The following is a 27,599-nucleotide window of genomic DNA, read 5'->3' on the forward strand; positions in this document are numbered from 1 at the left end:
TTTCTTGTAATTGAGTTAAATTTAATGCTAATTAGAGAAGAATCGATACCCATACCATGTTGAGTATTTCCTATCCAAGAACAACTCATGTCTTTTTACCTAATGTTTTTAAGGATAGTTTGTAAACATTTTTTCCAATTTTATCAATGATAAAAGTATAGTGTTATTCTTTGCATAATTTTTTCCTCAGTTACATTTTATGTACTTAAAATTTTAAGTTTCAACTTTTATTTGCTGCAATTATAAATGAGTCTTTTTATCTTCCATTATATCTTGACATTGTTTATTTCCTTGAATATATGAAGGCTATTGATTTTTATAAGTTAATTTATATCCTACTATCTTACTGAATTCTTTATCTAATTTAAATTAGTTTGATCACTAGTTCTTGTGAATTGTCAAACTTAACTGTTATTTCATCTGTATATAGAGCTACTTTTTTTGCAAGTCCTTACACTTTTAGCTAATTGTATTTATGATACAATGAAGATGGCATCCTTCTGTCATTTTAGCATTAACAGAAATGCTTCCATGTTTCTCAATTAAATAAGATCCTAAATTTAGGTCAGAAATATACCTTAACTATATATATATATATATACATGTACATACACACAAATTGTATAAAGAAATCTCTCAATTCTTACTAAGTACATTTTTCAAGAATGGATATTGACTAATCTTGGAGGTCTTTTCCTGGACATAATCATGTGGCTTTTCTCCTTATTTAATAATAAGATAAATTATGTTAATGAATTTTTTATTTAAACTCCTTACAGGAGTATGTAGCTCAGTGGACAGTACTTGTACAAGGCCCTGGGTTCAATCTTCTACATCAAAAAAATAATTAATTAATTAACTTAATTAACTCCTTGCATTCCTAGAATTTGCTATTGATGTTTTCTTTTACTATATAGTGCTGGTATCGTTCTGCTAGTGTTTTATTTAATTTTTGCATCTATATTTTTAGAGTATATTCTTAAAATAATAATAATAATAATAATGCTTATCATAATTAATCCTTATTAGGTTTAGGTATAGTTATATTTACTTCTTAGAAATAATTTCAAAGTTTTCCTCCATTTTTTATACTTTGAATAACTTATGCAACAATTTATGGAGCTTTGGGATTATCAGATCTTTGTAAGTTTGTAGAATTTCCCTGTGAACCTTGGAGGTCCGGCACTTCAGTGTGGAATCACTTGTTAGTAACTTTCTCCATCTTATTTCCACTCTTGAGAAGGGTCTGATTAAGCTTTTATTTTAAATGGAGTCTGTGTTGATAAATTTTATTTTCATACAGTGTAATCAATTCTATAGTTTCCAACTATACTTGCATAGAGTTTTGCAAAGTAGCCTATTTATGCCTTATTTTCCTTTTCACAGTGACTATTTTCTTCTAGTTTTTACTCATTTTGCATATTTGTAATCCCCCTCTCCTTTTTTTTTGTGATTAGGTTATTTCCTGGTGTTTTGTTTTTGTTTTGTTTTTTCCCTCTAAAAATTCAGCACTGTGATTCTTTATTAGTTCTACTACATTAATCTCTTCTTTTATCTTCATTATTTTCTTTATATTTTTTGGTAATTTTTCTAGATATTTGAGTTGAAAATTAGTTTAATTATTTTTTATTGGTTTAATCATTTAAGGCCATGAATTTTCCTCAGGTCACTGCTTTAATTGCATAACATAAATTGTGGTGTCCATACTCTTAGAAACTCTGCCATTTCAGTTTATACACCTCTTTCACCCAACGGTTGTCAGTGGAGAGAGAGTATTAGATGGTATTAGTGTTCAGTTCCAGATGCAAGGACATTCCAAGGTTTCCTTACCTTCTGTATCCTCAAGTTCCATGAAGTTCACAGGTCAATCTCCTAACCCCCAGGCCATGGCCCTAGGGGTGGAGCTTTAGGGGATGATTAGGTTGTGAGTGCTCTGCCTTTATGAGACCCCTAGAGGGACAGCCAGTACCTGTCATCAGGTAAGTAAACAGCAGGAAGGAACCATCTTGAACCAGAAAGAGGGTTCTGACCAGACACTGAGTCTCTAGCATCTTGATCTTGAACTTCCCAGCCTCCAGAACTATGAGAAATTAATGTTGGGTTTTTGTAATCCATCCAGTCTGGTCTTTGTTGACTTCGTTGGTATAGCAGCCCAAGCAGACTGAGATAGAGACCCAACTTTGGGTCAACAAAGAAGTCAACTTTGGTGAGCATTCTATTTGTGCTTAAGAAGAGGGTATATTATCAAGGTCTAAGGTTTGATATATATCCGTAATTCCTACCTTATTGATTATATTTATTAGATCTTTATGTCCTTAATTGTTTCATTGTTTCCATTTGTCCAGAATGCCTTTGTTAATTGTCTCTTTTTTTCTTTCTTTTTTTTAACAACTTTATTATTTTTTAATTTGTTGTCTCTTTATTCTTAGCTTTTCTTCATTATAGGTTTGTCTCATGTATCTCATAGAATTGAGTTTTGCCATTTGAGACAATTTGAAAACATTTAAGTAGGAGAATTACATAACATATTAATAAGAATTACTGTTAGAATAATATAATAGATATAATTTATAAATGATTTATGTGCTTAATCTCACCTCATACTTTGTATAAAATTGACTCCGTGTCATTTCTTTTTCAATGTGCTTTGCCTCCTCTGCTCCATTTTATACTTCTTTTTTGTATTTAGGAAAGCTAAAATGTTACTCTAGTTCTTACTTTTTTTAACTAATACTTCTTATAATACCCTTAGTCTGTTCTTCCTTATTTATTCTGCTACTTACTGTTTTGTTTGTTTTAAACAATATCCTTCACTCCCAGCCATAACCTATGCAGCAATACATTATTTGTTTTCTCAGAACATATAACAGTATACATGCTGTCCTTCTGCCCTTGTCCCCAGCCTTGTTTATTTACAGATTTACATTGAAATACATGCAGTGTTCACATTCCAGGTCTTGGTCTTGTATGTATTCAATATGCTCATCCTGACATCCTCCCTCAGGGACAGGTAGTGAGACCTTCGTCCTCTGGGGTCTTCTCACAGTATCATCTGGATAAGAAATATTTGTATCACACTTCCTTTGTTTTCCTGAAAATGTAACTGCACTGTTATCCTGATTTACAGAAGTCTGAGTTTCTTTCCTCTGTAAGCTACCTGGTCTTTTTGTCTGGAGATCTAGAGAATGTTTTTCATTCTCATTAAAACCCAATATGTTTCCAGTCTATGTCTTGGACTTTACTATTCTAGGCTTCTCTTCCCTGCTTACTGTGTGTCTTTTAAAGATGCAGATTCAAATAATCTTATAATTTTAGAAACTCTGTCTTAGTCTACCATTTTAAATACTAGTTATTGGCCATTATAATGTTTTTTTTTCTAGGCTTTTCTAAGGCTTCCTTCTATCAATTATTTTCTAATCTTCTCTGTTGTGTTGTCTATTTTATCTTCATTTGCTTGACTTTCATGACTTTCCCGAATGTGGTCAATATTTTCAGTCAAATCTCTTGATTTGAGTGCTTTGTAAGGTTAGCCTGGATTTTTAAGGTGATTTTTGCTTTTCTGAGTTCACTCAATTCTTATTTCACATTTTCTGGGGATTAATGTTGGAGAGGAACTATTTTTGTTCTAAACCTTAGAACTTCTGATTTAAGGTTTTTGTTTCACATTTTAAAATGCTTGTTTGGGGCTATTTAATTCAGTTGGAGTATTGTGCTCTTCTGCTTCGTGTTTGATTTAGGAAGAAGCATTTTCATCTACTGAAATGTTTTAATTCGCCTGTTTTATTTTCTTTGTGGCCTCGGATGGATGCCGTCTGCCATTTTCTGTTCATTTTTTAAGGTTTACATTATTTACTTGTCCATAGGTCCCATTCTGGTTGTTTGAGTGACTGACAGCATTTCTCGATTCAAGAGCGCCCTCTTCTGTTGGCATAGGAAACTGTAATTTCTTCAGTCGATGGCCCCCGGAGATAGGGGTTGGTGCAGCATCTGATTTTTGAATCGTTTTTGTTTGGCAGGACACCCTTACTTGGTTATCTCCCTTTGCTAACAAACCTCCAACTGCCTCTGCAAAATGGCATCCACTTTTGCAAACATGGTGCCTTCCCCAGGCTGCCAGCCCGGCCCCATGCACCATGAACCTGTCCATCCAATTCATCAGAACAGGGCTCTCAAGCTACCTGGCCCCAGAGTGTGGTTATTTTTAATTCAGGTGTGAACTTCTTTTTCTGGGGGGTCTTTTTATCTGTGGTTTTTACCACTGTGAGGCTTTCATACCCCTTTCCTGCTTTCCACAGTCTTCTACCTGATTCTTTGCTGCAGCTACAATTTTGAAGTTGTTGAATGGGGAATAATGTCATTTGAAGTTCAGAGTATTAAGTTATATTGTAGGTAAGCCTGTTTGTGCATGTATGTGTGTATGTTTATCTAGAAATACACATATACATAAGTGAGCGCACGAGAGAGAATCTGAAGTCTTTATTGATTCAGGGAATTCTTGACTGGTTTGATTGTAAAAAAAAAAACAACCCAATTTTTAGAATTACTAAGAAAATCTTATTAGAGTTAGATCTTTTGGCTTTCTGGTCACTGTTGCCACTAATGCCACATGTGGACTTGGACAAGTCATTTAACTTCTCTGGGTGCCAATTTTCTTTCAGTGAAAGAATATCTGTCTTTCCATGGATATTTCAATGCATTTAGACTCTTCCCTTTCTTTCCATCTTTGTTGTTCCATTTCATATTCTTTTAACTCAGGCCTCAGAATCCCAAAGAAAACAAGCCCCGTGTTAACTGAGTCTGGGCAAAATGTAAATATAAACTTGCTTCCCAAGCTGTTTTAAAGAGAACTGAGGTCTCTGTTAATTTGAGTTGCAGCCCTCTAAGGGACAGGGGCTCAGCTGGGAGCTGCTGTGCGACCATGTGGGGTTTCTTTTATAAGGTCAGAATGTTCCCTCTCAAACTCACAGTACTCACCAAGCTCAGGGAGAAGCCCACTGCTCCCACCTCCTTCCCAGCTCAGAGTCCTGCCTCCAGATTAACTCCCACTCTATGAAATATCTCCCTCCTGGCAGACAGCATAGTTCTAAATAAGCCAAAATGGGGAAAGAGCAGGGTAATTGCAAGGGGAAATATAAAAACATGCAAGGTCACAGTAACAGCTCTTGTTCAATCATGTGCATCTAGGCAGTGTTCTCAGTTTTCATGTGGCTAAAATAATAGTACATACTCTACCCATAGGGGCTGAAGAGACAATGTCACAGATGATGCATTCCAGAAGGGTCTTGCAGAGGTCATCTTGGCAGTGCCCTCACTTTACATCAAAATGACTCTTGCCTACTATAAACAGACACAAGTATTGAGTGGGTAGGGAGATTTTCCCAAGGTCAGAAGATGAGTCTGCCCCCTCAGTCACCTGCTCCTGGGCTCCCACCACTTTGACATTCAGGAAGCTAAGCAGAGATAGACTTCCTTTATCAGTATCCAATCTCCAACACTATTCACTGAAAACTCTCTCTAACTGTCACTCATAGGCTTTCTATCTCTCTGCATCTGCATCCGGAATACTGGCTGCAATGGTGACAATAATGGCAGATCAGCACAAACCCATAAACCCATACACACACACACACACACACACACACAGAGAGAGAGAGAGAGAAGGTGGGATGTCAGAGGAAAGAGGAACTTGTGCTGAGCTCAAAGATATCCTTGGAGAAAGGACCTGGATGCCAGAGGCTGGAAAGAACAGACTGGCACTACTTTCTGAGCACCCCAGAGCACTGAAGAAACTCCTCATCTACCAAGCCAGACTCACCACAAGTCCAAGAGGGTCCTTCTGAATCTTCCCAGCTGTCCCTGGTGGTCTTGAGTGCCTGGGAAAACAGAACAACATACAAATATGAATCTGAGCCTCTATTCTCCTGCTTATGATCATTTTTCATTTTCTCATTTCTAAGGCCTGCTAAGACATTTTGATGCCAAATGGGTGTCAAATGTGATAAGAAGTTAGAGGAGGGACCCCCTCCTAAGGAAGTGGAAGGGGAGATTCCTGCCAGCCAGAGAGACCCAGGCAGGGTTCCATAGGGAAGGTGGGTTTCAGAGCCCTGAAGGAGCCATAGAAATACAAATATGTCCAGGGACAATCTTTTAGGAATAGTTAAGTGGCTAGGCTACACTGTAATAGAGCATGAGAGTAAGGGGGGGGGTGGACATACAGTCATCAGAGGGGTAAGTGGGGGGCCATATTGAGGAATATTTGGAATGCCAAACTTGTGACAATGAGCCACCTTTCTGGCCTCTGCTATTCTCTGAGGTCACCAGGTTTGGTATCTAGAGACTCATCAGATACCACCAGCCTGGTAATATTTGATACATTCAAATTTATAGCTTTTAGAAGTGTTTCTTTGAATTAGAAGATAAAAACGACACAAATATTTCATCTTTGGATACAGTATGCTTACTAGGCCTCATCTAACCTCTGAGTGGATTATTCTGATAGCTTCAGTGAGGTCCAAAATATTTTCCAGTCTTAAAGAAATACTGACAGGCTCAGTTGAAGATCGGAATGTTCCTCTCCATGTAGGGTAGAAAGAGAAGGAAGTTCCCTACAGAAAGAGGCAATTAAAAAAATGGAAAGTCAGCCTGCAAATGGTCAGCCTGTAGAAGTACTTATGCTCATTGATGACTAATTTGAACTAGAGCTTGAGCTAGTTTGAACTAAAGTAGAAAAGCATATGTGGTACGACGTCATCTTTAATATCATCAACTCCAGTGCCAGGAAGAAAGTGGCAGAAATAAGACTCAAATCCAAGCCTAACTGCAAACCTGGGAACTTAGATCACTTCTTTAAGACTCCATGTCCTTATTTATTAACTATCGATATTAGGAGTAGCTACTCCTTAGAGTGACTCTGAGGATTAAATGTGATAACACACATAGAGCTCTGAGGACCATCCCTGCACATAGACAGGGCTCAATGAATATTCAGTGACTCTTGTTGAGTGAAAAATTCAATATATATAGTCTAATAAAAGTTACTGATGATGAATAATTCAATAAGCACTATTAAGGAAAAATAACATATAGATGATACCATTTTTCATGGCTCTTGATCTTGTCAAGGGTAGAGATAACTGTTTAGAAGAAGGAAAAACCTGCAAAAGCAATTAAACATCCCAAGCAAACAAAGGCCCAGTGGAACCAGAGACAATGGTGAGATTCTTTGAAGTGGCTCAAGACTAGGAGGCAAGACATCCGACTAGCCCAGACTCTGACGTTAATTAATGTGTAGGCAACACATCACTCCTCCAAGCCGAGGTATATTTTAACTTTAGGATAGCCTCACCTGGATGGCTGGCCTTGGAGTTTCTTTAGCTCTTGGGCTTTCTCTGATGTCACAATATAGAAGTTGACAATGTCTAAAGATCCTCCAACCCCAATGGCTCTAGATTAAAAGTTTGATTATGTTCCTGCAGTCTAGGCAGAACACTCAACTAAAGAACCCAGATAAACACCTTTCCAGCCAAGACTCAATACTTCTGGAAGGATGGAAGTCACATTTGTTTTAAGAGGGGCCAGTACAGCAATGACCTTCTATAGAAAGTAGAAGCTATCGAGACGTGGTAGCTCCAAATTGCAACAGGATTGCGAATCACCTCCGAGAGAAGGAAAGACCTTAGAAATTTCTCTCTCCTCCTCCTCCTATATTCCAAGGTCCACCCTTCCCCAGAGATGTCCAAAAAGTTTGGTCACAGATTTGGGAAATATAGTCCTGCTCTTCTTCCCCAGACTCAAGGAAGCCTCCCATTTTGGAGTTGATATCTTCAAAACCCAGCAAGGGGCAGGCACTGGTGACACACAGTGGTTGTTTCACTCAAGTTTTTTGCTGCTGTGACTAAAACGCCCACCAGAACAACTGTAGAGGAGGAAAAGTTTATTTGAGGGCTCATAGTTTCAGAAGTCTCAGTCCATAGAAGGCCAGCTCCATTCCTCAGGGCTCAGGTGAGGCAGGAATAACATGTCGGAAGAGTGTGGCAGAGGGAAGCAGCTCACATGATGATTAGGAAGCAGAAAGAGACTCCACTCTCCAGATACAAACTGTATACCCCATGCCCATGCCCCCCATGAGCCACTTCCTCCAGCCACAGGCCACCTACCTCCAGTTACCACTCAATTAATCCCACCAGGGATTAATTCACTGGTTAGGTTAAGGCTATAACCCAATCCTTTCTCCTCCAAACCTTTTTTCATTCTCTCACACATGAGCTTTTGGGAGACACTTCACATCCAGATCATAATAGTAGTGCTCAGTATGATTTAGAGCCCTCAATCAGGAGATTGTGTAAATTAAATTGCACAACAGAAGCCCCATGTTTAAACAACCCACTGATCCCCTTGGCTAACAGGCCCTCCTGCCCAGGAATGGCCCGCAGGGCTGCCCCATGAGCAATCCCAACATTACTCATGACTTCAGTCCATTTCTAGTTGGACATCGGGAGACCACTCTCTCAAATTAGAGCCATTTCAATCTAATTTCCTCTCTACATCCCAAGGAGAATCAAGAGCCAGCTTGGGCACTCATGAAAATATTCTCAAATATATCAAAATCAATGGAAGAAAAATCCCTGGGTCCCTTGCTCTCCTTCAGGGCCTGCCATCTCTGACTGGGGGACTCTTCTGGCAGTGGCTAGGTGGATCTCCAGCACTCTGACTCATAATTCCTCCCCCAACACAAGGTGGAAGTCCTTGGGGCCTGTACTTTCTAGGCATAAAATTAACAAGAGCCGTTAAGCTGTATCAAGTCCAATTACATATGGGGCAAACGAGATAAACTCAGCCCTTGACCACTATGAGGAGGAGGGGTTTAGAAAGTCCCCTCATAGGGACATCTACTGGGTCCCTGATACCAAGGCTCTTTTTTAAACTGACCAGCAGATGCTGGCTGCTCTGAGGGGTCAGGTGGCAACTCAGATCTCCAGGCTCGAGGCTTGGTGTCTCATGTATATTTCCTGGAAAGTGTCCGGAGCTAACTCCAAGTGGGCAATGGGTGTGGAAGGTCGCCAAGGGCAGCACATCTCAGTCTTCTAGCCTAGCCCTCCCGGGCTGCCCAGCACTAGGTTTCATGCAGAAAATAATGCTTCTGAGCTTTGTTTTCTTTTTAGGTTGTTCATTTGCCACTTCTTCTAGACACAGGCTGCGGAAAATCAATGCTTTCTGCAGTAGCTGTCACAGCCTCTGAAGGAGCAGAGCTTCAAGGCCTGTTAGGAGTCCCCTATCCCATCACAGTGCCAGCCCTGAGTCTCATTTTTGCCCCACTTCACATTGGCTTAACAACTAAGGTGCCCTTAAACTGTGATGTGCTGCCCTCTCTGAACTGTCTGAGAAGGAGTCAACGTTTGAGGGCTTTGTCTGCTGATAAGGATTGAGAATGGGATGATAACCTTCAAGAGCTGAGAACAGAGCTGTCATGAGACCCAAAGACGAGACAATCTGGATGGTGTGGGGGTGTACAACCAAGGAGGGCAGCTGAAAGTAGATAATTGGGCTAAATATAATGAATACAGTTATCAAGCACACCAAAGGGCTAAACACCGCATATGTGTGCCTGGTTAGTCCTTTCAGTAAAGGTATAAAGAAGGGACCAAGACAGAGTAGGAAACAGGCTGAAATGGGTTCTAAGATCTGCCCAAGGACACATCTAGTGAGAAACAGAATCAGGACTCAAACTCAAGGCATATGACACCAAACAGTCTGCCTCCCAGGGAAACCTGAGTGAAAAGGTGAGTTCTCATGTCCTGGAGCATTTAGAGGATAGAGGGTAGACAGTGTAAAGGAAAGTTCTAGATGAGATGGGAAAGTGGTTCTCAGCCAAGGATGGTTCCCCCATAGGACAATGTCTGGACACACTTCTGATGACCATGAATGGTCATGAATGAGGGAGTGATGTTGGTATCTAGTGGACAGAGCAAAGATACTGCTAAACATTTTACCAGGTGAAGGACAGTCCCCTACAATAAAGAATCATGTGACCCAATAGGTCAACAGTCTTGAGATTGAGAAATTGCAAGAGTGATTGTAAGATCTTTTCAGAATGAAATGAAAGGCCTTAAATTTTCCCTCTTGCTGCATAGATGGAGTTCAATTCCATTACCCAGTGTTTCTCAAGGAGAGGCAGGGAGGGGACGAGGATGTCATACCCACGTCGAGGTAACCCCTTTAAAAACCCTTTGTCTTGTCATGCAAAAAACCCCAAAGAAATTACCTATATGTTGCCTCTTCTTCCTGAATACCTGCCAATCTCATGCTCTCAGTATGAACCTACACCTTCGCAGCTAGCTACCGAGTCACAGGGTCCTGGGGAACTAGGCACAGTGGACTCTACAGAACTCAAAAGAAGAGGGTGAAAATGGGTGCAATCTGGCCAGTTTCATGAAAAATCACTGCAATAAATGTCCAATTGGTAAAAGTGAATTCCCTGAAAGGCCAATTTTCTAAAAGCTAATACCCAGGAAACCAGTGCTTAGATCAATTTGCTAAGTGCCCAATTCACTAAATTCACTAAGTTAATATGTTGGGATGTTTAATGGAAACGTTTATCCACTTGATTTGTGCATGTAATGGAAAGCTCTTTGGCACAGTCTACTTTTTAACAGGATTTTCTTCTAACTAATTCTGATTTCTTTTGGATGGTTTTGAACTGGAATTAAATTTTAAATTACACTTTAAAATAATGTCATTTTACAATTCTGTTTTATTTCAATTGATTTTTTTAAGTTAACTTATTTTAGTTTTGAATTAAAGTTAATTGAAAATTTACATCAACTTCTCAGAAGCTTGCAGAAAGGTCCAAATGAAAGAGACTTGAAGATGCTCAGAAGAGATCCCCCACACAGGTCAGGAAAGGATCAATTTAGAAACTACACGGACAACATCACATTTGAAAGTGTGGCTACTAATGGCTGGAAATAATGAGCCAAAGTAGATTGACTATCCGACAGAAAGCTAAAAATGCAAAAAGATCAGCAAAAAAATAAAGGTGACATTTAAGAAAAGATTTCTAGTTGCTGAGCTGATTTATCAAAAAGGGACAATTTCACCTTTACTGCAAAATGTGGATTTTTATGTTACCGTCTCCCAAGTCAATAGATTCTAGTCACTCTTTTACAAATACAATGCCTCAACATTTTTAAGTAATGAGAATTTTTAGCCACTTCTGTTTCTTATCACATTTAAATACCACTTGCCATCTTTTAAAACATTAAACCTTTTTTAGTTGTGTTTGCCAATTCCTCAAACAGCATATCCGCCTCAATTATGCATTCCTGGCAATTCAATATTTAAACTTAATTTTACTTTTATATACAAAAACATTGAAAATATATCAGAATTTCAAATTAAATTTCAATTTAAAGTAAATCTTGAACACATAGAAAAATCAGTCATTTATATTTAAATTAGAAAACAAACTCAATCAGTTTTTGATTAGAATAAATTGGGATTTATATTCCAGAACATACAAAGAAATTCGGAGGTAGCCATCAGCCCCAAAAGTTCTATATATATATTAGCATCGATTGAAAAGTTATCAAGAAATGCCGGAAGCTTGGTACTAATGATAAAATGTTTCTGTTGAGGGTGAGGGATTTCAGGGATTGAACTCAGGGGCACTCAATCACTGAGCCATATCCACAGCCCTATTTTGTATTTTATTTAGAGACAGGATCTCATTGAGTCACTTAGTGCCTGGCTTTTGCTAGGCTGGCTTTGAACTCATTATCCTCCTGCCTCAGCCTCCTGAGCTACTGGGATTATGGGTGTGCACCACTGTGACCAGCAATAAAATGTTTCTTCATGTCATATTATTAGTCAGAAAATGAGACATTCATGTTATTTGTTAAAAGATTTCTTGGTAAAGTGGGTAAATGATCAAATGTTACAAAATATCCAATTTTGGTATAACTTGGCATATTAGTCAATAGGTAAAATGATTATTTTGCAAATTGGCTTTATAATAAATGCTTTTCAGGAAATTGATTCAGTCTTAAGAATATTTGAAATCTGGAAAGAGAGGAAATTTCAGGACCAGGGCTTAAACCTTGATGGCAGATCTTGGGGAACAGAGTCACTTGGATAACCAGCATTTCTGAAGTTTCACATCATACATGAACAGCATGCTGGGTGATTGTGCAGAGGCAGAGGTACAGGGTAAGTTCCTGACTCCAAGCCCCCTCCTTGTGAAGGATACATCAAAACTACCAAGCTTCACCGAGTGTATGTGGTGGCAGCAAATGATGAATACAGATTAAAATTACCAAAGAAGTTCAAAGGAGCTACAGACAGACCAGTAACAGCCATTGCATCACCAGGGAAGAGAATGCACCTAGATCTCATTCCCCTCCTCGGTTGAATGTATTGGTATTTGGTTCATCAGAGGACTAAGTATGGCACCTCCAGATTACATGATGTATCAATTCAACCAGGAAAGGGAATTTTCCCAATTCAGTGGATCCATGTTGTAACAAGGACTAAGGGTTCCAGTCCAGAGGCTGGACTTGCCTCCGCTCAGCCAACATGAGGTGCCACTCCACGGCTGCAGAGGGGAAGGGGACAGCCAGGTCCTGAGCCCTCCCAGGGATACTGTGCTTAACTCCTTTCACATGTCCTCTCCTTTGCTCCTCAGCAACTCTATGAGTAAACAACTCACAGATTATATCCCCAGTGCAGACTCTTCCATGTCTCCTTTCCAATATCCCATTGGCAATGCTGTGTTCATTGCCTTACAATGTTTGTTCCCCACGTGGCCTTCCCTGGCCTCCAATAACAGCCCTGGCAGCATCATGTATACGCTGTGTCAGGATGCTTGACTTAGCACATAATAAATCATATGTGCCGCAGCCCGGCTGCAGCAAACTAGCCGGGGGGTGACGAACAACTTGTGTAGATTGATACAGCAGGAGAGGGAGCCGTTTATTGTAGGATAACAGAGGTATTTATATATTCCATACAGCTTACCTTAATTAGCATAAACTAGATACATCAGTCAACCAATAAGAAATCTCCACACTTAATGGCTCGCTGGCCTTACTTCACAAACCACCCCCTCTGGCAAAATGCCAGGCGCCATCCAGACTTGTTTACAGATCCTAACACATATGGAATCAGAGGACCAGGGTAGGTTTCTGGTTTTACTAGTCACTATATGTCAAGCACCTTGCACAGATTGTATAGAGCCAAAATACAGTGTTTGTTCAATGATGCAACTAATAACTAATTGAACTATTTTGGTAAATATCATGATCTTTCTTCAGAAGATCATAAAACTAAGGAAAAGAGATTAAATAATCAACTCAAGGACATACAGTTAGTAAGGGTTTGAAACCCAGCCTCTCAGGATGGTTCCACTGTGCCATATGAATATTTGCTGAGCACCTACTGAATCCTAGGCACACTACTATGACCCATATAATTTTCCCAACAGTTCTGTAAGACTATTATTTTCACTCACAATTTAGAGATGATAAAATGGAAGATCAGAAGCCAAAAACAGAGAGAAGTGATGGAAAAGGAATTTGAACCCAGTTTGTTTGACTTCCTGTCATTCCACCATATATTAATGATAACATCATTACTATATAACACATATCTTTTAGACAGAAAGAGATATCTCATGTTTTTGTTTAATTTACGAATGGTAAAGATGAGGTTCTGAGAAATTAAATAACCTGTCTGAATCTTCCTTCAGAAGATAATAAAACTAAAGAAAAGAAAGTCTCACAGCTTGTCAGTGGCAGATCTTAGTGAAGGCTTAGCCTGTGTCATCCAATATGGTGGCCACTTGCCACACAAATTAATTAAAATTAAATAAAACTTACAATCAGATATTTAAGTTAATTGTTAATACTGTTGAAAAAAAAAGAACACCTGACATCAAGGTCATTGGAAAATTGGGTAAATGATAGGTTTGATGATAGAATATTTCTGGAAAACAGGTTGACTAGTCCTACTGTCAGGCTCAGAGGGAAGATTGTTAACAAGCTTTGTTGCAATTGTTCATTCTCTCATTTATCATATGGTACACAGTAACAGATTTGTATTATCGTTTGTTAACACTTTTCATTTTTCAAATAAAAATTCTGTCGTTTAAAAAAAAATCAGTTTCATGGACTCACCAGCCACATTTCAAGTGCTCAATAGCCACTTGTGACCACCATACTCCAGAGCACAAATATAGGACATTTCTACCACTGCATAAAGTTCCATAGGACAGTGTCAAATCCTCACTACTTCAGAACAGCAGCAGAGGATGCCCTAGGAGCTTATCAGAAATGCAGACTACCAGGTCACACTCAGACCTGTGGAATCACAGTCTGCATTTTGACAAGACCCCTGGGAAATACGTGTGCACAGTGAAGTTTGAGAAGCACTGACTTTACCCCCCAACACACTCTTCACTTTGCAGATGAGAAACTGAAATCCAAAAATACAAACCAACTTGGCTAAAACCACATATAGGTGGAGCTGGGGCCAGAAGCCAGGACTCAAGCCTCGGCCATTCTGCTTGTGAGTAGGCACCAGGCCAGAGAGGCCTTGGTGGCGCCTGGCAGTGGAAGGAGGAGGGTGCTGATGGCTGCCTCCCTGCCACTGCAGATAAGCAGATGACAGTGACAACCCAAGGAGAAGGGGTCATGTTGGGGTCAGGCAGATCCAGAGGCCTGCGAAGGGAGGGAAGCTGGCTTTGGACACCTGTCAAACAAGAAGCCACAACAGAGAGTCTCCAGGCTGAAGCAAGAAGTGCTCTCCTGAGAGGCCAGGACTGCTGCCCACAGAGCGATGATGAATCCGCCTCTGTGCCATGTGAGAGCTTGGGGAGCTCCCTCTCCTAGTGGGGGATCATCTCCACTTGGGAGCTGCCCATCATGGTACTACCAAAGACTTCTCTCTTTTGGGTCCTCCTTATCCCCAGGCAGGAGTCTCGGGTCACCCATTCAAGCTCTTCGATTCATTGAGCAGAAATGGTCACCTAGTTGATCAGAGCTAGCAAGACTAACTTGCTAAAAACAGACAGGTGCTGGGTGTGAGAGGCTTTAAGACTCTGCCAACAGCCCCAGCTTCCTGCAGCCTCTTTGGGGCAAATTTTGGGCCTGGTCAATAGAGGATAAAGTCCTCGAGAATTAGGGTTCTTTCCTAAACTAGCTGTGTTGGTTGTGTGACTCTAGAATAGTATCTCGTGTGTGTGTGTGTGTGTGTGTGTGTGTGTGTGTGTGTGTGTGTGTGTGTGTTTTGCTGGGGATTGAACCCAGGGCCTTGTGCATGTGAGGCAAACACTCTCTACCAACTGAGTTATATCCCCAGCCCTAGAACAGTACTTCTTCTGCCACTGAGAGCAGTTGTAGATATGCTCTCCACCTGCACTGTCTGATACAGTAGCCACGTGTGGCTATTCAGCATTTAAACATGGCTAGTGCTGAAGCATGGGACCTGAACTTTTCATGTTAGCTTGTTTCAATTTAAATAGCCACATGGGGCTATTGGCTATCATATTGGACAACACAGCTCTGGGCAAATCTTTTCTCCTCTTTGGAACTCAGATTGCTCAACTGCAAAATGAAAGTGATGGACTAGGTGGACAGATTCCAACTCTGAATGACATCCAAGGGAACAGGGCTCTTTGGTTCCCTTGCAGGCAATAGTCCATTGCTGGGTGGTGTCTGCCGGCTCTTCTGTCCTGGGCTGCTACCTACCTTTGATGGTTTCTACCAAATAAAGATCCAAACTGTGTCCATCTTGATGTTTTCAATTTAGCTATTTTTTTTAAAAAAATAAAGAAACAAATATTTGCCCTTTGCATTTATCAGAATTTTTTGTGTTTAACTGATACAGAATTTTAACACATATTATGGGTTTAAAACATGGCCACAATTCATTGATAGTTTCCATTGAGTTGACAGGTCCATATCTCCTCCCTTGAAATGTGAGTAGCTTTATGACATCAGAAGAACAAGGCTTGATAATGGCTAAAGATGGGTTTTACAAAGCCATGCAACTACTCTGTTCACTGGGACACTCCCTCTTGAGTCTTCACCTGGGATGCTCAGGTTTGTGTCCTGGAATGCTTCACAGAGTTCCTCTGCACTTGGGCAGCTGCTTAAACTCTTTAGTTTCTTCTGCAAATGGGATGTTGTGGTGATGGGAATATGCTTGAGCAGCCCTTAGCTGTGGAAGGCCCTTTAGGGAATGGATTGAAATCAAAAGCAGTGACTATATATGCCAGCATTGTTCTTCGTGGTACATGCCCGTGGACACAGGGCTTGTAAAGTGTTTTTTCATTTGTTGGTTGGTTGGTTGGTTTTTTTGTGTATGTTTAGTGATGTGAATGTAAAGGGTTAAAGTGGCATTTTAGCCTTATGTCAGAAAATAGCCATATTGTATATGCATTTGTCTCCATGCTCTGGAAATTGAAACAGCTCACCTGTTTAGATGATGGCAGTGGTATTGTAATTAAAAATATGGATGCAAAGTCCAGAATGTACTCTGTTCCAGATGATGACTTCAAGATCTGGAGTCCCAGCTGTGGCCCTGTACCTCTCACTGAATCTCACATTAGGCCATTTGGTCCAGAAGACACCTTCTGAGTACCTTCTTGTCTTTGGAGCTGTCTCCTGATCTTTGACATCTATTAGAAATGACCCTTTGCTTGTCTTCTCTCTCTAAGCCCAGTATCTATCACAGCTCCCAGGTGGGAAGTTCTACATGCCCAACTGCAGCAGGATCTCTGCTCTCTCACTGTCTCATTCTCTCCCTCTCCCTCTCACACACACACTCTCCCACATTTCTCATTCCAGTTTAATCTTTACAGATGCTGAAATAGGGATAATCAACCTCTCAGAATTAAACTATTCTCTTTCTATTCAGTACTGTGCCTTAGTTACCATTTCTCTTCTTGCATTTCGTGTGGGGAAATGTCATGAACGGCAGAGAGAGGAGGGGCCAGGGAGAAGAGGTGGCTCTCAGAATAAGCACCAAGGAAGTGGCTGCTAGGCTGCCCTGCAGAGCACAGAGTCACCACATCCACAGCACTACCATCCCGAAGGGCCCCTCTCTCTTCCAAAGACTGAAATCAGCAGGCTTCATCAGTAAGGAAGAACCAGTGGTGTGGAGAGAAGGAACTCTATCTCTGGAATTCCTTCTTCTCTGTGGTCCAGGAAACTCAGAAAGGGCAGGGCACTACTCCATTTATCTTCCCAGACAAGTCTTGGGTACCTGACACGGCCTGGCAACCTATGTTCCTCCTCTGATTTCCCTGTCTCTAGGAGTTTGGTAACTCTAGGAACCCAAGAGAGGCTCTGGGTGGGGCAGCAGAGTGAGTTGGGAGGAGTGTGTCCCCGCCCTGGAGCCCTGGAGGAGGGAGCTGAGCAGGCATCTCTGCTAGCAGCAGTTGGGGGGGGGTGAAAGGAGGGTGTTGTATTCAAGAATGCAGGGGGAGGGGGTTGGAGGCGTCAGCCTTATGTTTTTGTCATTTCTGATTTCTCAGGATGGGCTCAATTTGGGGGATGGCCTGAGAGAGAAGTGGAATGAAGAGAACAAGAGAGCAGTACAGGAATCAACGCTCTGATATTTCCCCCTGGCTTTACCAGGCTCTCACCTTACCTTTCAACCTAAGAAGGGGTTTCTCAGAGTGGACAGAGCCTCAGGACCCCTCTGGCACTGGGATTTGGCTTAACTTCTCTTGACTGCTCACAACTTCTTTAAGCCTCACTTTCTCTGAAAAACTAGCTATGCCACTTTAAAAAGTCATGGTGAAGATTAAATAAGATAATAGGGTCTAGATGCCTTAGCAGAGCACCTGAGCAGAGGACATTCTCTGTTAACTCTCTCTTCCCTTTCCCTTCTCACCACCTTCCTACACGTCCTCTCAGCCCCAAAACAGCCAGAGAAAAGCCACAGGCAGAGGACAAGTTGCTGCAACACTAGTTCAAGGCACATAATCACCATGAAGTCAACCTTAATAGGTGATTTTTATTTTGCACCTGTCTTGAAGAGCTCGACTCCTTTCAGCTGGATGACTTCACTCACTTCAGGAGCAGTTGAGTGAGGTCAAAAGCAAAAGCACCTTTTATGCCCAGCTCAATTTGGAGAGCTGCAAACTAAGGTAAATGATTTGCCCACAGCTGTTCATGTTGAGCAGCGACCCAAGTGAGGTAACCATGGGTTATTCTTCAGGGACAACCAGAATTTTCAAAGGTTCTTCTGTCCCCCGAGGAAGAAGTGGGCTGTATTCACTTTGTATCACTTGCTGAGACCATCGTCCTGCATGCATGTGTGCAGGATTCCAAAGGCTTACTGAGAAGGTCTAGCTCCCAGAGCTCCACAGAGCTAGTGAATCACAGAGTCTTGGGGAGAATGTGCCCCAAGGCAGAAGCTCTCCAGGGATGCAGTTTTCATCCACCCAAGAACCACTTCTCTGCAGCCTGGCTATTAGACAACGGCATGCATTTGGAATGCCCAAGCGCTTGTAAAAGATTATTAGTAAGTAAGAGTGGATGATGATAATTAATTACGCACCATTAAAAAGAAAGTCCCTGGAGCAAAAGCATCAAAGGCAATATTTTACTGAGTTGACAATTTCTTTGGCTCTGCAACAAGATGACTCCTTGTCCTGCATCTTCTGTCTGCTCCTTTCTATCCTATTCTGGCTTAAGGAATGCATCTTGACTTTGGACAACTTCTTTTAATTCCCACCTTTCTCCCCATACCTGATCCAGTAATCATTATTATTAAAACTTCACACCAGGGCCACAGACCTATTTCACAGCATGCTTTGATGGATTCATTTATGGTTACTCTCCTATTTTACTTAAGTCTAAATCAAAAGAAATGCACTTAGAATAAAGAACAAAATCTCCTGCCAGCTCACATGGAGAAGATTGTAGAAAGCAGACCACCAAAGACATAATCTATCTCCTCCTCAACAAACCTACCAGTGGGGAGGAGAGGTCAACCAAGGAAATGGGTTAGGGTTCCTGAAGAGATCAGAAGTCCAGACCAGAAAACCCATCTGAAAATCCCTCCAAACTTTGTCTAAGAGATACACCCCCGCATCTTTAGAAAATTTTACTTCATGATTCTTTGGCAATATCTTTTCTTGTCCTCTAGATCCTAATCAGTAGACTTGGGACTGGGAAAGGTCTCTGTTCACTGAGTAAAGCTGACCACAGAGAGAACATCTCAGAATCTCATCGTGGTCAATCTGAGAAGGAATCTTGGAATGCCCGCATCTAGCAAACAGAGTACAGAGGCTGTGGAATCAGGGAGCTGAGAAGACTCTACACTTTCTGGCCTTGTGACCTGGAATCTCTCTAGATATTAGTCTCCTTATCATCTAAGAAAAAGCAGAGAAAGAATTCTTACCTAATGGGGTTCTTGGGAAGTTGGGAGGAGATCATTGATATGTGTCTGCACCTAGCTCAGCTTCTGGGCATGGTGCCTTCTGCCATATTATATAATCACCATCTTGTAAGGATGGAGAAAGAGCTATGAAACAAGTCAAATTCCATTACATCCTTGTACCCAGAAAACTGTCTGGACTTTTGTAGACACTCAATACATATTCGTTGAATAAATCAATGCGATCACATCTTTTTTTGGGGGGGGGGGCTGGAGTATTTAGAATGTTGGTAGATTGACATTGGTAAGAGCCATCTGGATATATAGGAAGTGCTTTCCCATTGGCAAGTTGCAGAGATCTCAACAATCCACAGATGACCTTTTAGGATTGGTTAGTACTCAGACTTCCACAGAATAACCTCACAAAACATTGTGGAGGGTTGACAAGATTGGATGGAGATAGAACTCCATCAGCTTATTCTGGACAAGTGCTCATGTGCTTGGAGGGTGTCTCCAGAAACCACCAGCCCAACACTATCCTATTAGTCATGATGATTATTGATAGTGGTTGGCATGGGAAAGCTCTTAATCTCCATGTTTTAGCACAGTGAAAGATTAATTCTCACTCACTCAAAATCCAATGTGACCTGGAAGGAGTTCTCCAACTAGTGACTAGCGTCCAGCTGTCTTTTCCACCTCAGCATTGCCTGTCGTGGTTGGCCCAGCAAGGTAAAGAGAGATGGCTGTAGCACAATGGCTCTTCACTACCTGGACACTAAAGTGCACACTCCATTTATGATCAAGCCATTGGACAGAAGTGATCATATGGCTCCAGTTCAACTGCAAAAGGAGCATGGGAACATCCCATGAGCACTGTCTCCCCCACTCCAGGAAACTCAGTAGATGGGGATTCTGCTGTCTCACCACACTGAGTGCCAGAGATTGTGTCCCTCCTCTCTCTCCTTTAATGCTTTCACTGGAGGGTGCTAAGGCAAGCTTTTAGATAAGATTCACAAACACAGGGGCCTAGGGATCCCTGGGAACCATTTTCTCCTTTGCTGATTATTCACATTTTCTCCTTTTTTTCAGATGGAGAATGACTTTCAGAGTGGTTGCTGATACAATCTTTCTGGTATCTCTGTGGCTGGTTCTCTTCCCACTAACTCAGCTGAGAGTCAAAGACCACAGGAAACCCAGGGCCCCTCTCATCTCAGTTTCTCTGGAAAACTCAGGCCCCCTTAGTTTCTGGAAAGTATAGAGACGGCCAGTTACAACCTAAATTCTCCTTCTAGCTTCAGCCCTGTCTGTCAAGACTGGGGACAACTCCCATCAGTTTGACAACCTCAGAGACCTTTATCACTGTTCAGAGAGGCCACAGCCTGCAGGTGAAAGTCCAGTTCCTTGTGACCAGCTTCTAGTTTTCTGAAAGAGAGAAAATAAAGCTAGCTTGAGGCATCTAGGGGGAAGAAACATGCAATTTAAAGCCCTAGGGAATAAAAAGGTAGGCCTATATTTCAGGCTGTGACTTGGCCAAGTTTTCTCCATGAGCGTGAAGCTCTGGCAATCCTGAATGGCCCAGCCCCTTGGCTGTGGCCCAAGCCACACTTCCATTACCTTCTCAATGCACCCCTTACCATCCCCAGCTCCCTGACTGCTTTCCATCTCTTTGGCCTCCCAGAGACCTAGAATTTTACTGCAGCAAACACATCAAGAGTCTTGTAAAAATTGAATCCAAACAGAAGAAAAGGAGAGACCAAGCTTATTAAACTCCCCTTCAGCTGGCTGCATGGATTCTTTCAAGTCCACTGTTGGATTTCTTTGAGGTCTCAGTACGTGCTGATTTGCATGGCTGGTTTAGCGGACAGGGGAAGGAGGTAAGAAAAGCTTTGCGCTGGATAAATAAAAACCTCTTTGTTAATTAAGGAGCCACCGACAAGGCCATGGCCTATGTCAGGCAGCCTACACAGAAGGCTTGATTCTTCTGGAACTGGAAACAAGGAAACGGAGACACTTCCCCCATCACACTGCATAACTTTGTTCAAGGGCTGCTAAGTTATTCCTTGCTACTACATCAGCTGTGAGAGCCCTGGGATGTGTTAGGGTTAAAATAAAACTCAAGCCCCAACAGATATTTCAAAAAAATAAAGTGTTAGTTTGTCTAAAACAGTTTCTCTCCTACCTCTTCTCCCTGGGGGAGGGGGAGAACCCAAATCATTAATTTTCTATTCAGCCTTTTTATACTTTCCTCTCCTGTCCTGTCCAAACAGTTTAATCTGAATGAGGTTATGAGCAATCCACCCAAGATAGCTTGAGAATGTTGATTGGAAAAGGACATAAGGTGACACCCAAAGCCCAGACATCCACAAGACCTTACATATGGCTCCACCTAGGTGATAGCTAGTGCTGTTTTGCAAAAGATCTTTGCATTCCAAAGTTTATATCAGTGACCAAACACCTCCCATGTCCCACCCCACAGCCTCCCTGTACCATCCTCATCTGGGCTTCCAAATCAGAAAGGCTAGGTCAGAGTTCCAGGTCTTCCCCAACTATAGACAGCTTATATAACTGCCTAAGACTCTTTTTCTTGTTCGTTTGATGCAAGAAGACTATTAAATATTGGGGGTTAAATGCAATAGTATATAATGTCCCTAACACATTCTAGATAATCAGCTAATAAAACATGAAAGAAGAGCATCATGAAATCATGTTATCATTATTCATATCATCTCCAATTCCCTCTTCAGATACCTTGAACAGAGCCAGTTTATCCCTAAGGGACCTTAGCCCTTTCTAAATAACCTAAGAGGTAAACTAGAATAATTAAACTTTCCAAAGAGATGTGAATAGGACAAGAAGGATTATGATAGCCTGAGGTCACTACAGGCTCAAACTAAGGCCCTGCCTTACAAAGAATTTCCCCTCTTTCGTGCATTTGAGTTCATATATATGATCATCTCTGTGCTAAGCATTGCTCTGTACAAGTTTTGTGTTGTAAGAATCACAACTCTGCTGTTTACTGGGACCCTGACTGCCATATTGTTTGCAGTCTATCCCCTGAGATTTGGTCACTATTCTGATGTAAAAACCACCATAACATAACATTTCTAGTCTCAAAACAGATGACAGGCTGGGTGTGGTGGTACACACCTGTCTCCCCAGCAGATCAGGAGCCTGAGGAAGGAGGATCATGAGTTCAAATCAGCCTCAGCAATGGCCAGGCACTAAGTAACTCAGTGAGACCCTGCCTCTAAATAAAACACAAAATAGGGCTGGGGATGTGGATCAGTAGTTGAGTGCCCCAGAGTTCAATCCCCAGTACCAAAAACAAAAACAAAAACAGATCACAGAACCTCTTAGCCCTGGGCAGACACTAGGCTTGCCATTTTGGAGCCTCACAGAAATCCATACCATAGACTTCTGGGTAATAAAGAGCTCCAGTCAAGTTACCCATCCTGCGGACCCTCCCATGAAACTGTGCTTGACTTAGCCTCAAGGTTTCTCCTACTGGGTAGAGGCTGTCCTTGAAGGAGCCTGGCCTGAATACCAAATCTGTTTTCACAAAATCCATACACCATTGCTTACCCTCTCCTACATCTGCTAATTCCCAGTGGCTATCCTAAAGTTATCCCGTAGTCTTCCTCTTTCTATATCACACTAGTAGAGGGATATGTCTGATAGTCAGCTAAGGATTCTTGTGATGCTGAGAACGTGCAAGTTGAAGGTCCATGGATTTTGAGCAAGCACTAGCAAGTAAATGCTAGCATGTCTAATCTTTCTATAAGCTTTGTAAAGCTCATTTTCCTAAACCCAGAAAACAGCATGTTGAGGCCGAGATGCCAGCTTGCTTGATCTCCTGCTTTCAACATTTGTGTCTAAAGCAACCAAGATATATGCCCTTATGTTCTCGCTACAGGTATCCCCTGAGATCCCATCTTTTCTGTCCTACTCTATCCTGATGTTTTGTCCCCTGACATGCCCTGGGACCACTGCATAAGCCCAATGCCAGTGCAAGATTCAAGTTTTCAATTTTTGCTTCCATTCTGACTCCAAATTATTTTTAGGGCTTAAAGTCTGCCAGCCCACGAGAATGTCAGCCTTAGAATTATCAAAGAAGACAGAAGAAAATGGAGGGTTCAGGAGTCAGACAAGTCCAGATTTGAATCTTGCTTTCACTACTTATTAGTGATACTTACCACTTATCCTTAACTATGCAGTTTCCAGGAAATGGAAGGAAGACTGTCTCGTGTGCCAGATGCTCTGATTGCGACAAGCTATCAACACTGGCTTAACAGCAGAGAGTAACAACAACTCCATTTATTCAGAGTCTGCTGTGCTCTAAACACTATCCACTTTTCATCTTTGTATTTTCAATGGTCAAAACAACTCTCTGAAGTTTATTGCTCCAAATTTACTAATGAAGAAGTCAAAGCTCAGAGTAAGCACAGCCTTTGTGGTTTGCACACTTTCTCCAAATCCCTGCCTTGACAGCATCCAGGACTCTTCTCAGGTGCAGCCTACCAAATTTGTGCCTTGGTCTGCAAGACCCTCCATGTCCCAATCTCTGACCCTTGCTGGCCGGTCTTCTACCATTCTCCTTCCTGACCATGTTCATTGTATGTCCCCTTCCTTGCTCTCCTTGAATACACCAAGACCTCAGGGTTTTCACTCTTGAAGTTGCCTTGAGTGCTCTCTGATTGCAAAAGTCTATTATTCCAATCTTCAAAGACTACGCAGCTAACATTTTTTCATATGTTTGCTTTTTCTTCTACCTTCTTTGAATGGATTTATATCAGTGTTTCCAAAGGCCAGTCTAAAAGTTCTTAAGGTACAGGAACTGTGGCTACCAAGATTTGTTTGAGGCAATTTGATATTGATAATTCCAATGACTTCTTTCTTGTCATTAATGTGGCCTTGGTATCTAGAATAGTGCCTGGGATAGGGTGACTCTCAGTAAATTATTATAAGATGATTGAATATGAAAGTTATAAGAATAAGAATACAAATCATAATGCCTCCTACATCTTTTGTTATTCTCCTTGTTAGGATTTCTTCATAACTATTTCCCTTGGAGTTTAAGTTAATTATTTGAAAACAAATGCAAATAATGCCAATATTTTGTCATTGGCTAGTAGTTCTAACCATGTATATTAGAATAAAACCCTGATTTGCTTAAAAAAAAAACTTTTTAAAAAGTGGCCGTCCCTCTAATATGCACCCCACCAGCATGCACCCCTCCACATTGGGTCTGCCTTCAAATTTTATGGTCTTGATAATGCTTTGATTTGAACAGCAGTCACCTCCTATCTGGTGGCTTTATTCCAGATTATGTATATTTTATTAAAAGCTGCATCCGGTAGGCCTTCCAAAATGTTCAACAAAAATTTCTCCCACTAAAGGTAAGGAAATGAATAGCAGTATTCAAATCTCAGAGGGATTATTATATGCAGAAAGGAAACCAGCTGTTCTCTATCCTTTCTGAAGATTTAACAAGAGGAAAAACTGCTGGATTCACAGCGGGTAAGATACAAGTCGCATAGGTAGAAAAGCAAGATTAAGACAAAAGATAGGGAAGTTATGGAAGAAGGAAAGATTGAGTATGTCTTCCCCCTGGAGAATCTGAAGTTGAATAAGGCCAACATCAGTTTGGGTTGATGTGGCCACAGGTCACTTTGAGGACAGAAGGAACACTAGAAAATGACCCGGCTCTCCCAGAGTCACTTTGGACATCACAGGATTTCCATCAAAACCTAAGTGTTGTTTTGTATATGACAGTAAGTTTTGTCTCTTCTATAATTAGTTACAAATTCTGTTTCAGGAAGAGGAGTCAAGGAATGGCAGGAATTGAAATCAATAGTTGTCACAATCTAGGATTCAGAAGTTCATCTCTCTTGTATCTTATTTGATGTCTCTTTCATCTATAAGCAATAATGAAGGAAACCTTTCAATGAAAAACCAGACCTCTGTTAAAATTTGACTTTTCTAATATTAAAATGTTTTTATAGCTCTCATTATAAATGGACAAATAGTTTAACAATATAAATGTGTACTGTTCCCTAAAGAAAAGAGGTTTTAGGGGAATAATCCTTTTAGTCAAATATGTAGCAATGGCAGACAGGCCCATAATGATGTGCTAATTAAACCTTGTTCTTGGAATCAAGAGACCCAGTTGACTCCACCGTTGGCAAGTCACTTCACTTTTCTATACCTAAATTATTTTTTTATTATACAAATTCCTTGCCTTCTTTTATTCTGCTTATTCCCCTATGATTATAAAATTTGAAAGTTATTATTTCATTAAATGCATGAAGATTAAATACAATAACATAATCCAAGTCCTGATATATAGTAAGTTATCAATATCAGTATTTTTTCCCAAGAGGTCAACAATGAATTATTTCCCTCATTTCTAATTGCAAACAAATACCCAAGTCTTAATATTTCTTCTCTCAGTGACTTATGTGAAAGACAAGGAAACATTGACTTTCAGTTTCAACTTATCTCAGAACAAAGCCTAACCAAGTTAAATGGATTATTCTAGCTTTCACTCTGAGGAAGGTCAGTGCCTTTGCACTGTGTGCAGGTCTGTGAAAACAACTCAAGAAGGATCCCTGTGTGGACACACCAGGGAGATTTAGACCCTGGGTATACCATGGTATCCAGCCTCCTCAGAAATCCCCATATCCTCAGTGATACAAAATATGTCTTATTAAAAGAGTCACTGGGCTCTGTAACACTATCAAGTAACACCGTGAAGGAATGATGGGCAGCCTTAACCAGAGCCGATCATTTCCTATGACCAGAAGGGGCCCCTCTCCAAAGCTGTGGTGCTCATAAGATCCTGGGACCCTGAATTCTGGAGCTTGAATTTCCCAGCAACCAGGAGCAATTAGGAATCAAAAGTTGTGTTTATACTGACCAAAAAAAAAAAAAAAACATTTCCTGCATACTCTAGTGCATGGGCTAAGAGTCGTGCCTATCATCAATAGCATACCCAGGAGTACATGGTCATCCCTACACACAAAAGGCCTGAAAATTTCCTAGGATTATCCAAAGAGGTAAGGTTATGCCTGGAAATCTGGGAAGGCTCCAAAGAGAACTCTGAGAGGCATCTGACAGGAGGGGAAAGAAACAGCGTAGGAGAGAACAGTTCAGAAGGGAATAGGATATACATGAGATTCATCTCAGCAAAATAAAGTCAGGAGGCATTGAGCTCATCACCATGGACATCACCTCTTTGGATGTATCCATGAAGCAGTGACTCATGAGAATCTCAAGCAAAGCCTGGCCCCTGGCTCCCAACTTGCCCTTGAAATACAGTCTTTGCTCTCTCCTGCTTTTCAGCTTTTGCACTTTGTGCTTTAGGTTACTTCTGCTCTTCCTGTCAGGGATCAGTGCAGCTAATGATGTAATTCACACTAAGATGTTAAACAATGATGATTTTTAAATCAATAAATGGATAAATAAATTTTTTATAGATTTTTTTATAGATTAGAATATTATCAAGAAATAAATTTAGCCACATTGGACTCTGGAAGGAACTACCTACGTGATCTAGGAGTCTACCTTCTTCTAGACCTCTGTTTGTCAAATAGTTTGAAGACCAACTCCATTCGAATAACTTGGAGCATTTGTCAAAATGTAGATTCCTGGTTCTCTGGACCAGCACCAACTGAATCAGAATCTCTCAGGCTGGAGCCCAGACATCAATACTTTAAACAAGCTTCCAAGGTCATTCTTGAGAACATTAAAGTTTCAAGACCTTACCTGTCTGGATAATGAAGCCTGCCTCTTCTGCCACCCTTAGCATCTTGACATCTATCACATATTTCACTGCATAATAATCTACTGCATGTCTGTCTTATCCATGTGAACTTTGTTATGGATAAAGGTATGAGAAAGAAACCCTGTGGAGGAACCAGAGGGTCTTGAGACGGGGACATATAACATCAGTAATATTTTCTAGGATGATCGTGAGAATTTAATGAGTTGAGCACCATATACAAAGCACCCAACAAAAGTGTTAGCCTGCTTCCCTTCAATGCTTTTGACTTTTCATGAACATACTAGAATGTGAGTTTTCAAGGGAAGTACTTTGTACTTTCTTGTTCATCCTCATATATTAGAATAGAGTCAGGCACATAATTGATGATCAGTTGATGTTTGTTGAAAGATTGATTTCATAAATTATGTACAGCACTGGCTTTATAGACATAATA

Source organism: Ictidomys tridecemlineatus, chromosome 7, assembly GCF_052094955.1.
Source record: "Ictidomys tridecemlineatus isolate mIctTri1 chromosome 7, mIctTri1.hap1, whole genome shotgun sequence".
Taxonomy (NCBI): Eukaryota; Metazoa; Chordata; class Mammalia; order Rodentia; family Sciuridae; genus Ictidomys; species Ictidomys tridecemlineatus.